At 30.5% G+C, this 8,761-nt stretch overlaps 2 long non-coding RNA genes across 4 annotated transcripts; both read left to right on the forward strand.

Annotated features, from left to right (window-relative positions):
* Window positions 1-1,676: 1,676 nt before the first annotated feature.
* On the forward strand, window positions 1,677-2,688 carry LOC148270367 (uncharacterized). The gene is made up of 2 exons (XR_015821120.1): window positions 1,677-2,007; window positions 2,256-2,688. It is a non-coding gene; the product is annotated as an uncharacterized LOC148270367 (long non-coding RNA).
* Window positions 2,689-3,588: 900 nt separating this feature from the next.
* On the forward strand, window positions 3,589-7,692 carry LOC148270368 (uncharacterized). Of its 3 annotated transcripts, none has more exons than XR_015819375.1 (2): window positions 3,589-4,258; window positions 7,464-7,692. It is a non-coding gene; the product is annotated as an uncharacterized LOC148270368 (long non-coding RNA). The 3 variants fall into 3 exon arrangements; XR_015819376.1 differs by lacking the exon at window positions 7,464-7,692 and adding an exon at window positions 5,289-5,509; XR_015819377.1 differs by lacking the exon at window positions 7,464-7,692 and adding an exon at window positions 5,299-5,509.
* Window positions 7,693-8,761: the final 1,069 nt, after the last annotated feature.

The raw sequence follows: 8,761 nt of genomic DNA on the forward strand, positions 1-8,761 counted from the left end.
TAAAAATAAAAATTTGGTGGGTTTAGTTAGATTACGTGCACTGTAAATCAGAGAAAGTTTTTATTTTAAAAATTTTGGCATTAAAGTGTGAAGTATTAACTTATTTCTGACAGCAATCTTATCATATGGAATTGATATTAATTTATCGACTATATAAATGACGAACTGATGAAAAACAAGTGTTAAAAACTCATGTTTAAAATTGTATTTGACCCCAAGTTGATAATAATGTTCTAACCCAGAGTACGCACTTGCCGTGCTAAAGGGTCGAATTGTATGCACCTAAAAGTGCTTTGGTTTTCGTGCCAAATGAAGAATTTCCCTTCACTTGATCAAACGACATGGGACTTGTCGTATCAATGATAGTTTTTTGTAGGGTATGGAAGCATGTGTTCAAAAGTTTTACCAATTTGAAGTAAGATGAGTTTGTCTCCTATTGTATATCGGTATTCGGGAGTTTTACCAATTTACAAATGAAAAGAGTTTCTCAAGTTCAACCAATGTGAGCCATGCACAAAAAGATTGTCCATCTTACTCTGATTTTTTAAGTTTGTAAATGAAGTTTTTTATAAAATAAAAATTTAATGAGATAATATTCAAATTGGGTTGCATTAATATATTTGTTTTTGAAATATATATATATATATATATAATACCGGAAATTACCAACTGATATTTCTTCAAGTTTGTAAAATAAGTTTTTTTGAAATATTTTTCTAAAATATATTTGTTTCTTTTTGTAGATAACAACATTACAATTTGATTTTGTTGATGAAATTAACTGAAAGAAAAAAAAAAGAGCTAATATGTTCGAATTATTTAATTATGATATGGACTCAATTTTATTTTATTTGATCCACTTCAAATAGAGGGCATTAAAATAATTTTATTAGATTCGAATGTAATAATTCTTTTATATTTTTATTAATTGTTTTTTTTTTCAAAAAAAAATTATAAAAGTAATGTCCATTATTACAATAATTAAAAATGATTTCTTAGTTTTTTTTTTGTTGAGAAAATGAATCTATTTAACAAATTTATACAAAATTACTCTCTCCTTTCTCTTTTATTATTATGCCAAAACCCATGAATTCATTATATATAAATATCATTTCTTACATTGAAAAGTTTTAAACAGTGTTTCTTTCTATTTTATTTTTTTCCCATCATCTTTCGTAGAAACCCACATCTTTCTATAAATAATTAAAAATAATTTTACCATTTTTGTAGTTGCAATTCAATACGTATCAATGTATTCTCATTTCTTAGGTAACAAAAATAGTTAAAAATCAGAATCTCCTTCAATTAAAATAGATTTAAAAAAAAAAAAAAAAAAAACTTTACCGATGAAAGTATCAACAACTTTAAATAACAAATTCTAAAATTTAAATTAAAAAAGAATCTAGATACTTAAGTTAAAATTCAAACTCGGAGACAACAGAAAAAGAAAAATACATTTTGTCAAATATATATATATATATATAATATTGTTTAATTAGTAGAGTAGTCCCAGTCAGACAATTTATTTGTTTATGAGGTGAAATCCAGCTCATCTGAGCAAGAGACAAACAAAAAGGTGGTGTATGTACAATGGCAGTTTTGGGTGCGGCCGAGGAGGATGGACAGTCAAAATTCAAAACAAAACAAGTTTGCTTATGCACATGATAATAATTATGGTTTACCCATTTGCAGGATTCCTCTCCATCTCTCACGTGAATTGGGTTGTCCTTTATAACGCATATATATATATATATATACAGATTATTGCATAAGCATATATAAGCACATAATGTCAGTTACTTAATCCAACGGCTGCTAATAAGCCTTATTCAGTATTATAGAGATTTTGAACATCTTGTCACACATTTATATATTTGCTCCAAACTGTTCTGTAATAAGTACTCTCAAATACATTACAAAGTTTCTTGATAGTTGTTGTGATCCTGAAGATGAAGAAGGTCATTGCTGTTTCCATTGGGGTTTTACTCTTCATTGCCTTTCCTTTAGGTCTCTACTTTTCTCCCTCTCTCTTTCTCAGTTAATTATATATATATATATATGTAGTTTTATTATTGGCATATATACATTGCTGTTTTTGTAATTTACTAGCGCAAGAAAAGTAATTTATTTTCTACTTTGTAGTGTTTTCTTTTCTAATATTTTTGAGCTTCAGACAGTAATATTTTTGTTGTGGAAGAATCTGAGTATGTGTGCATGTATATATGTATATGCATATGTATATGTACGTAATGCAGGGGGGTTAGGCGAGGAGTACGGACATGAAGGGATATGCGAAGACAAGTATGAGATGTTGATGGAAGGTCATTGCAGTGCAGAGACATGCCGGGAACTCTGTGAATTAAGCCATTTCGAGCGTCTCTACACCGAAAGATGTTTGGATTCTCTCACTTGTCAATGCACTCATCGCTGCTCACATCATGCCTAGCGACTCCCCTTTTATATATATATATATATATGTGCCTGCACCAATATCCATATATACATATAATCATCATATATCTATAGTCATATAGATACATACAGCTAAAGTATATATATATATGTATATGTGTCTATGTTGACAGTACTACATGATCTTAATTCGCTCAAGAGATGAGTAGGTGTACTGCAGCATTAAAGTAATTATAATTAACAATATGCAATAAACGTGGGCATGGGTTTTAATTACGTGTCATTTTTTTTTCTATCCAATTAATAACTTAAGTTATTATTGAGAAAATAAATTCACAATATTCACACAATCACATAAAATATATAATAAAATAAAAAAATATATAAAATTTATCATAATTTAATAAATATATCTATATTCACAGATAAAATTAATAAAAAAAAAATTTATTATAACAAAATTTGAAAATACATCACCAATAAAATTATAAAATTATACATAGACAAAATACTGAAATTTTTTCTCATAATACTTATCAAGATATACATAAAATATTATCTAAAATAGATATAAAATCAAATCACATCATCAATTATGTATCATATATTATAATATTTTTATCATAAAATTAATTATTCCAATTCAAATATTACCAAATCTTGTATTCGAAAAATTTACAGTTACAGATTCAACGAAATAATTAATAAAGTGGTAAATTAGATTTGTTGTTTTTAATTGTTATTATCACTTTACCAAAATTTTAAATTTGTATTTAATTTACAAGTAAATTAATAATCCAAATTTAAACCATATAACTAGTATTTTCATAGAAGTAGTTGAACGAAACCATCCACACAACTAAATTTATTAATTAAATAAATTCATAATATATATGTAGGATTAGGGGTTAGATTACTTCCCCTATGTAACACCTTAGTTTGTGTAAATTAGAATTTGAATGCAAATTCACGCTTTGGAAGTAAAAATGAGTCCTAAAATATAAAAATGTAAAACGTAACCTTAAAAATTAATAAATTGGAAAAAAGACCAAATTGAAAATAAATTTTGAAGAGTCCAAGCCACTCTATAATTAAACAAGGACCTAAATGAATAAATTTACAAGATTTGGGGGTCATTCGATAATTTTCATAAACCAACCCATTTGCCTCAAAACGGCTGGGCACCGGAAGCAGATAAGATCAAAAGGACGTCGTTTTGAGGAACCCCAAAACGACGCCATGTTGAGAAACCTCAAAACGACATCGTTTTGAGGAAGAAGAAGAAGAAGAAGAAGAAGAAGAAGAGTGAGAAGAGAAAAAGGAGGCGCACTGGGGAAGATGAATCGTGCGGTCGGGTGTTACGACAGCATCGAAGCGGTGTTGTGCCATTCCCAATTTGCAGAAGTGGCGTTTTGTTCTGGACGCGGCCGGATCTGAACAGGAGACGAAGGAGGCTTTATTGACGCGCGATGCAGGGAGAACAGAAAGTCATATCCAAATCTACACAGCTGTTGGTGCGTGACGCAGCCAGGAAACACCGCCTCTGCGTGCAGCAAAAGAAGAAGATCGGCGTCGTGGCAAATCGATTCTGTCTGGTGAGAGAAGAGGCAGCGTGGACGATGGCAGCATGATCCGTTCTGGATCTCCGAACGAGATAGGAGACGAGGCGAATCTGAGCGCGTACCACACCGTCCAGGGTGATTCCAACAGTGTGTGTGTCGGCGCGTGTAGGCACAGGTGGCAGTGCACCTTAAAACGTGACGGCGTATGGTGATTCTAGTTACCTGCAGGTGGCGGCCCGCGCGGTGGTGCGTAGTGCTCCGGCGACTGGGACTGCAGGTACAAGGTAAAATTGGCTCCTCTTTTTTACGTGTGTGTGGACCATAAAAATATTATAATATGAAGTAGGCCATTACAAGAGGGAGAGTAAAAAGATTATAACAAACTTTTCAACTCTTCATTAAAAAATGGAATAATGTGGTTATGGTATTGGATCATTTAAATAAGCCCAAAACAAGAAGAAAATAAGTCCATTAATCCAAGGACATCTTGGCACATATATCTCAATGCAAGTGGAAAAGAACGATCCCATAAGGGATTTCTTCTCCCAAACCTGCCAGCAATCTTCTTCCTTAAAGGGTGAGTCAATCAAGGGGGGATTTTCTTACTAAACTGCATAGGAAATCAAGAGGAGGAAATCAGATCTCATGCCTTAATGGGACATTGAAATCTCATGGACTTTGAAGAGATTATGAGAGCAATTAATTCTTTCCTAAATAGGTTAAAATCTTTCATGATTCTCTTTTTAATCATCTCCATAATTAATTAAGATATTTTTCATTTAAAAGATGGCAGATCATATCTACTTTATTTTGATTATAATGCTATCTATTTTTAGTATTTTCCCATTTCAGTTTATATTTAATTTTTTATAATTAATTTAGAATTTTTTTTTTCTTGTATTGCATATTGCTTACTCTATAAATAAATTTTCAATTTTTAGTTGTAACCATTAAATTTTTAATCAATAAAATTATAATTTTTTTTCAACTAGTAAAGTGTTTCCATCTTTCTTGTTGAGTAAGGAGTTGGATCAATTTATCAAAGTATTCCTTATAGTGTTTTTCCTATTCCTACTTTTTTAATTTCTCAATGATCTTAGTTCCTATCAGTCTATTGATGGTGGATTAAATATGAAGAGTTTTTTTATAAGATTTAAGTTTTTGGTGCCTTAATGAGTATTGTGTGAGTCCTGAAATATATTGTTGATCCCAAGTGTCCTGAAATATCTCTCGTGTTGTGTTCGTTTCTAAAATTATTTGTTGTCTAATACACTTGTTCTTTATTTGTAAATAAGAAAACTAATCAAACAATAGTTGCATTTAGAGAACATCGTAAACCAAATCTAGTGAGGATCCTGACATATTTTCTGATCAAACTCCAGGTAAGGATACTTTAACCCTTTTTTATAATCGTTTAGCAGAGGCTTAATGTTAAGATCTTGTAAACTATTTTGAACTAATTCCACTTTCAGTGCTGATGGAGATATACATATGTTTATATGCGTATTATAAATATATATCTACTTTTGCATGTATGTTTACGTATATCGTGTTTGTGCACCTTTTTTATGAATAAAATTATAGATAATTATGTGAATACGTATAGTGTATATGTGTCCAATGTTATAATATATGTGTGTGTAGTCTATATGTGTATATTATGTTTTAATAAATAGCATAGTTGAGTAAGGACTCTCAAATCCATTCCCATAATCATTTACCAAAGTTTAAATCGAAGTATCTAATTTGTTTTTTGTTTTGAAAAAAAAAATATACATCAAGTGCCAAATGAGCCATTTGATTCCATTCTAAAATTCTATTGTGCATATTTTCCCGTTATGTGACATGTTTCATGATATTCATTTTGAATTATGTTGTAATATATTGGTGTATATGATGATTTTCAATGTGTGTGTGTGTGTATTGTTTTACAATAATCTTTATGTATTTGTGTGTGTATGTGCATTAGTGTGTTCATTGGTGTATGGTGTTAGGCGTCAATATTGATGCATATTGAAAGAGATTGAGTTGTTAGTGATGAATGATGAAACTCTCTTAGTGTGTATGTATGTTGAATAAGGAATGATAAATGCTTAATTATGGGGTTTGAAATTGGAATATAAAAATATCTTAGTTTTCAAGTTATGAGTTTATTTACGTTTGAGAAATGCTGGTACCAAAATAATAAATATAGTGATGAATAATGGACATAGTGTCACAAAGAACAAGAAATGTGAAGGAAACTAAACGAATAATTTGAATAAGTAAGATTATACTGCGAATGCAATATTTGGATAATTGTGCTCGATTATGTGGTGATTGTGTTTTGGTTATGCGGGGCGAACCTTACTGTGGATACTAAGAAAGCAGTGCCCATATGGGTTAGGGTAGGATGACGACCGACTAACTATGACATTTATACGAGTTGGGGTGAATGAGGATGGCCGGTGATAATGGTACTCATACGAGTTGGGGTATGAGGACTACCAATTGTCATTTAGTATCCACATGTAGAGGGGATACCTATAAAACCTAAATGATATCAGTAAAAAAGGCATCATGTAATGAAATCGAAAAGTTAAATAAAACTCTGAATCTCAAGTAGAAAAAAAAAAGTGATTAATTTGATGTTATGTATTATATCTGAATATGAAATTTGATATGTTATGATGGCATCTGTGAATGTGAATGAAATTATTTGAATATGAATCAAATATGATATGATGGTATTTATAAATGAGAATAAAATTATCTAAATATGAATTCGACATATTCTGATGGTGTTGTGAATGATGATGATATTATCTGAAAATGAACCTGATATGATTTGATGGTAATTGTGAACAAAGAATTAAAAGTAAAGTTGAATTGGTCTTTTAAATATGGGTACATCAGTTTAGCGGGACCAATGGGCCCTATTATAAATATGGTATTAGCCAGTCATGGTTTCAATTATCAGCACTCATATGGGTTGGGGTATGAGAACAGCTGGTAATTGCAGCGTCTATATGGGTTGGGGACGATTGATTTGTATGACATTCATACAGGTTGGGGTATGAGAACGGTCGATTATGGTAGCATTCATATGGGTTAGGGTATGAGGACGACCAACTATCGTTTAATATCCATATATAGAGGGCATCCTCGTAGGCCCTCAATAATCGGGCCAATGAATGTCGTGTGATGGAGCGTAAAAATAAATAAAGTTATAATTCCAAGGTAGGATGGTAAAGGATGAGTGATTTGACTTGATTAAACTATATGACTTTTAAAATATGAATATGCTTGAATGACTATTTTTATTGAGAATGAAACGTTTTATTTAATGTGTACGGAAAAGAAATGAAAATGTTTCTAAATTGAAAGCAATATTATTAAATTATATTAATCGATAATTTTACTGTTTTTTACGTGTTGATGAGTCATTATAGTTTTTGGTTTTTGTATCCTTACTGAGCAAGGATGTGCTCACTTAAATTACCATTTCAGGTTTTTCAGATCATGATAAACTATCAAGAGGTATCAGCTTATTAGGGAGGAATTAGTGAGCAAAGTTTGAATAATTGCATAGATATGAAGTCAGAGTAGTTTAATTTTGCTAGTACACTTGCTAAATTCTAATAATATAAGCTTATGTTCACTGTCTCATGTTTGGTACTCATAATTTACATATATAAGGGATATGTAATATAATGTTCCATTATATTGTTGTGCATTAGTAGTTCCTACACATGTGATAGCGTCAATTCTCATCAAAGAAGTCAGGTCATTACACATTAAGTCTAGCTAATTGGGTGGTGGAGTGGTAAAAAAAAGTGGCTAAAACTCTCCACTTTTATCTTATTTAATGTTTTTTGATAAATAGAAAAAGATTTTGTGTTGTTCATGGAGTTATTAATACATATTAAGTATTACCCTAAATATATTAAAACATCATCTTATAAATATTTTTTTAAATTATCTATTGATAAAAATATCCCTATTGTTATTTTTGTTACTGTTGTTGTTGCCATTATATATGTTAGTGCTAACTTTATCATTGCTACTATATATAACCATTTATACCGTGTCAACTATTACATTAATCAATCTTTGTCACTTTATTTACCATTATATTTGTTAACCACTACTACTAAAGTATCTTATTATTATTATTGTTATTATCACCTTTATTGTCACGCCTTGATACTCGATATAAGACTTAATTTCTGTTCATGTCATTTCATGCAGTGGACCTATAAAATATATACATGTATAAATAAAAAAATATAATACAATTTAACATTCCATATGATATGTATAGTAACTGTATATACAAAACATGAGGTTAGAATTTAGAGTCTAACAAAACAAAATAAAACCTTTCAACTGTGTACAAAATATACAAAACAAGAACTCTTTTTACAGGTTCTACTACTCTAACAGCGGTAATAGCTCCTCATCATCCTCTGAAAAATATCAGGGTGAAATTTAATGAGCTTCACCAACTAAATAAGTATTCCCGTTCTCTCAACCCAGATAAAATTTCATACAAAACACACAGTAAGAAACAAAAGTAATTAAAAATGTTTCAGTGCAAAATTTATATTCTTATTTTTACTATTTCATATGTTCCTGATCGATCTTCTGAATTCTCTCAAATATCATATACAAACCTCAAATCTATATTCCATTCTTCTCGCTCGACCACTCCCTTTCCCTCTTCCCTTTTAGTCTCTCTCTTTTCTCTCTCTCAGCTTCCTCACGCGACAGTCTCCTCTCTTCCCTCTTCTGCTCGACCACTCTTT

This window comes from Carica papaya, chromosome 1 (genome assembly GCF_054855325.1).
Source record: "Carica papaya isolate Zhongbai chromosome 1, ASM5485532v1, whole genome shotgun sequence".
Classification (NCBI taxonomy): Eukaryota; Viridiplantae; Streptophyta; class Magnoliopsida; order Brassicales; family Caricaceae; genus Carica; species Carica papaya.